Source organism: Pseudorasbora parva, chromosome 10 (assembly GCF_024679245.1).
Source record: "Pseudorasbora parva isolate DD20220531a chromosome 10, ASM2467924v1, whole genome shotgun sequence".
Taxonomy (NCBI): Eukaryota; Metazoa; Chordata; class Actinopteri; order Cypriniformes; family Gobionidae; genus Pseudorasbora; species Pseudorasbora parva.
This window is the reverse complement of record NC_090181.1, coordinates 3,462,033-3,467,143: the sequence shown is the minus strand read 5'-3', so window position 1 is coordinate 3,467,143 and position 5,111 is coordinate 3,462,033. Positions and strand designations below refer to the sequence as shown.

At 34.4% G+C, this 5,111-nt stretch overlaps 1 protein-coding gene across 6 annotated transcripts in view; it reads left to right on the top strand.

Moving 5' to 3' along the window:
• Positions 1 to 1,067: 1,067 nt before the first annotated feature.
• The window catches only part of LOC137090888 (pleckstrin homology domain-containing family G member 3), a 112,843-nt gene continuing 108,799 nt past the window's right edge, over positions 1,068 to 5,111 (top strand). For all 6 annotated transcript variants that reach the window (XM_067454879.1, XM_067454882.1, XM_067454880.1 and 3 more), the window contains exon 1: positions 1,068 to 1,207. The gene's annotated coding sequence lies outside the window, so the exon portion shown is untranslated. The remainder of the gene's footprint in view (positions 1,208 to 5,111) is intronic.

The window sequence follows — 5,111 nt, the reverse complement described above, 5'->3', positions numbered from 1 at the left end:
TGTGTGGGTGTGTGTTTAATTGTACATTTGTTTTGTTTTGTGATGTGCATTTCTCACTTTCCCCCCTCATTTAAGCATTAGAAACGGGAAGTTGTGCTGTTATATGACCTGCAGGTGGGGCCATTTACTCAATTTAAATATACCTTTGTTTGAATATATGGCTAAAGTTAACAATTAATTTACAAAACAAACAAACAAACAAACAGAAACACGTTAGTTTACTTCCGTTTTAAAAAAATATATATATTTTTAAATCAAATTTTCATTACAATACACACCCACGAAGGCATTTCTGTTATGATTCTGATATGCAAATAACATTCTCAATAAAATTGTTTTCCAAACTACTTTATGCAAATCAAGTAGAGGCAGTCCACTGTAATTGGGCTATTCTAATGCAGCACGTCACTCTTGATTAATTTAACAATATGCCATTTCTTATTTTTTAAAAACTGCTTAGTTTTTTTCTTAGGTTTTTTACGTTTATTTTAAATGTTCATGCTCTCCTCGTGCATTGTTTTCCATTGTCTTGGAAAGGAAAATAAAAACATTTTACGATTTGTAGACTTTGGTGAGCATTCAATTAATGATAGATTTTAACTTTTCTTTTTACTAAAGTTTTTATTTTCTTGCCTTAAAATGCTTAGAATATAATTTTTAAATGTATGAAGTTAAATTTAGTACCTGAAATACAAATATAAGTATCTAAAAAAAAGATTTAGCCAGTTGTCATCGTCGATCAATGTGATTATTGTGATTAGTCCATCCTGACAGTGCTGAGAAAAGTAACACGGACCGATAACCAGTCAGAAGTCGCCCTTGATTGTGATTGGTCCATCCTGACAGCGCTGAGAAAAGTAACATGCATCGATAAGCGATCATGCTTCGTCAGTAGTCTGAACAATACTTTGCAGCTGAATAATAACATTGAACTTCTTGATATATGCTTAGTTAAAACAACGAGGTGAACATTACACGACTGAGAAATCTTATTTAAAATCATTCTAACGAACTTTCTGTGGCTAAGCCCCGCCCACCTCATCATTCCTATGTTTCTGTGGTTTTGAGTTGAGAGTGAAGTCAGTGCGTGCTGCATTATGATCTTATTGAGTCTCTCAGACCTGCAGCCGGTGAAAATAATACACACATAAATGTCTGCGAGGTGCGAATGAACTGTAAACGTCTTAAATAACGAGGATCTCTGTCGGTAAGTGATTTTTGCCTTCATTTAAAGACTAATGTTTGTGATGTGAGGAGAGTTCTGCAAAACTAGCTAAAAACTGAACCGCTAAAGCTGTTTATAATTGTTTTCTTGATTTTTAAAGGCAGTATGTGTGTGTGCTTGATGAGCTTTGTGTGTTTTTGCTGTCTTCGTGACTTGTTTTAGGGAAAATATCCTGTTGAAAGTGTGTACACGTGTGTTGTTCATGTTATTAAAGACATTTAACTTACTAACTGTTAGATGGAGATAGAATTTGTCTTTGCTTTGCTGATTTTATCATTACTTTTAAAGGTTGTTTGGTTCAGCATGAAGGACCAGTATTTTCTCTATGGTTAATTGGAGATGAAAATTTAGTTTTTAGTGTCTGAAAACCTTAAATACACTCTCTTTTAACTTTATTTTCAACCCTCGAGTTGTGTTCCAGCCATTTTGACCCGGAGAGTAGTTTCTTTTTCACTCAAATGCTAGTTTCAGCAATGTTGGGGAAAGGTACTTTCAAATAATGCATTACAATATCTCGTTACTCTGTAAAAGTTAACTAATTCTCACCTGTCTAAGTTTGTTTTTTAATAATAACAAAAAAAAGGTATTATTTTTGGCAAATGTACAGACTATTGTTTATGATGTAAGGAGAGTTCTGCAAAATTAGCTAAAAACTGAACCGCTAAATCTGTCTATAATTGTTTTCTTGGTTTTTAAAGGCAGTATGTGTGCATTTGAGGAGCTTTTGTGTGTTTTTAGTGTTTTTGTTGTCCTCCTGTCTTATTTTGGGGAAAATATCCTGCTGAAAGTTTGTACGGACACATGTTCATGTTATTAATGACATTTATGTTTTAGTTAAAAAGATGGAGATGGGCTGAATGGTAAATCATCTTAGTTAAATGAGTAATTATTTATTTGTCTAGTTGTTGTTTTGTTTTGCTGAATTAATCATTACTTTTAAAGGTTCTTTGGTTCAGTATTAAGGACCAGTATTTGCTTTATGGTTCATTGGAGATGAAAATGTTGTTTGTAGTGTCTAAAAAACCTTTAAAACATATTCTGCGACCTTTATTTTCAACCCTCGCGTTGTGTTTGTCATTTTGACCGGGAAAATGTTTTCTTTTCCACTTAAATGCTAGTTAATATTGTCAGTAGTATTGGGAAAATGTACTATTAAAGATAATGCAAAACAATATTGCATTTCCCCGTTAAAATAACTAATTGTGTTACTTTTTATGGAAAGTAATTTTTTTACATTACTTTTGCGTTGCTTTTTCTCACCTGGGCTGGACTGGTCTGTTTGTTTGTTTTTTAATAACAAGAAAAAAATCTTTTTTTTTTTTTTTGGCAAATGTAAAGGTCCTTTCACACCAAAAGTGAAATTAATAAGCCTCAAGCTGAAGGAAATGTACATTTACGCCTGTACAGTAGAGGCACAGCTCAAACAAACCTCTGCGCTGACATTCTGGATTGAATAAGAACAGGATTTTTAAAAAGAAAAACAAATGTGATGGTTATCTAAAGTCATTTTTGCTTATTGGTTGAATTGGATCATTAAAGCACCTGAAAATCCTTTCCCTAAGTTGGTGTTTCGGGTCAAAGATGACCCGTCTTTTAAATTGCTTGTAAGTCTCTCATTATGCTACATTACAACCAAATGTTGTATTCAATATTTTAATCAACTTGTTTTCTTTCAATTAGCACAGGTTTTGCATTTCTTTTGGGAGATGATTGATCATAAGCCTCGTTGATCTGAGCTCATGCAAGTTTTTTAATTAGGCAAATAAGCGTTTGAACTTTTTTTACTTAAAAACTGAGGTGCATGAGCTCCGATCAACGAGGCTTATGATCAATCATCTCCAAAAAGAAATGCAAAACCTGTGCTAATGGAAAGAAAACAAATTCAGAAAAAGTTTGAATCTAATATTTGGTTGTAATTAGGGCCGGGACTTTAACGCGTTAATTAAGGTGAATTAATTACGTGACTTTAACGCGTTAATTAATTACGCAAAAAAATTTAAAAATTTAACCGCATTTATTTTTGCACCGCGGAACGTTTTTCAATGAATCAGTTTCGACGGACCGATTATACTGGAACACCAACTAGCGCTCCGGAGTCAAGACAACTAACCTTGGGTGCGTCTCAATCAGCTCCCTAGTTCAGTAGTCAGGGCACTGATCAGGGAGTCAGCCCATTGACTTATGTCTTGATCAGTGCCCTGACTAGGGAACTAGGGAGCTGATTGAGACGCAGGGCATGAGTGAACATGAGCGAAGAAGCTGATGAGACCGCTTTGCTCGGCCCTGTGGATGGGAAATTTTGTTTAAAAAAACGAAAGGATGGAAGCGTCGTCAAGAGCAGGGTAGTGTGCAAGCTATACAACAAGGAATCTGCGTATCACCGCAGCACATCGAGCCTCAGATATCACAAATATGCTTTTGCTAAACTTAATGGCAAACATTGCGCTGGTCTGCTGGACTGAAATAAATAAACAATATTTTGTTGATTAAGCTTATGTATTCAGTCATTATTCAATGGTATACTAAAAATACATGTGAAAAATTACTTCTCATTGTTCTCAGGTCAAATATTTATATGCGATTAAAATGCGATTAATTTCGATTAATTAATTACAAAGCCTCTAATTAATTAGATTAATTTTTTTAATCGAGTCCCGGCCCTAGTTGTAATATAGCATAATGTGATAGGTTTAAATATTTTAAAAAGACGGGTCATTTTTGACCCGGAACGGCCAAATATGGAACTTTTTCAGGTGCTGCTACCACATAGACACGGATACGACAGTTTTTGGCCTGTTAATTGATCAGTGGTGTCTGTTTCATCAAGCTCAAAGTTTTGCATTGTCTCTGATAAAGTGAGTGAAGAGAGTATTTGTCTACGGCTCTTGAACTTTGATCAGGTTTGGACTTCTAGCGCTTTGACTAACAAATGATGAGGTGTTGATTGAGTGATATGTTAGTGGATCTTATCTGTTTTATATTATTCCCAAATGATGCCTGTGTTAGTCTTAGTTTGCTAGTCTGTGGTTATGGACGCTGTAACAGTGGAATAGCTTGTGTTTTCCACGCCTGGAAAAGTCATGGAAAGCTCTTTTATGTTGTGCTTTTGTAGAGTACAACCAAATCAATACGTCAGTTCTTTTCATCGTTTAAAAACATGCCAGTCAGCTACTAATTATTTATTCACCTGAGAGTTTATCTGCTGTGCAATTTAGTTGTCCCTACCATTCACTCTCATTCATCATTCATTCAGTTTCCCAGCGCGGAAAAGCTTTCAGGTCAGGGTTTTACTTTGACCTTGTCTGGGTTAAAAGTCCCCAAGGGAATGCCGTTACTGGGGTTATTTGTCCAAGTAGAAGTTTAACAGCTGAACCGAGAGATTTATGGATCTTCAAGAAGCAGCTCTTTGTCTTTCTATTGTGAATCTGAGGGAATGGGTTCATGTTTTCAAGACCTTTTAGGAAAATGAGTTTTAAAGTGATGTATCAAGTTAATACAATGGTACTTTGCAGTGGTTTACCCATTCGTTGGCCGTGGCCATTTATCAGTAAACCAATGCCATAATTATCAGTTACATTTTTATTTATTTTACTGTGTGGCAATTTTATAATTTTTTCTTTTTAATACATTTTTTAAATTATTGTTTTTTTAATGTGGAAACTATTATGTTAAATAAATATATTGTTTATAATAAATATATGTATATGCATTATTTTCTATTGTTAAATTTGTTTTTGCATGTTTATAATTTGCAAAAATAATGTTTAATACAGCCTGGCCAAAAAAACGCCAAATATTGATTGAATCATCCATTCAAACCGAGATGGATGGATGGATGGATGGATGGATGGATGGATGTGTAATGGTACACAAATCTGACAGTTCG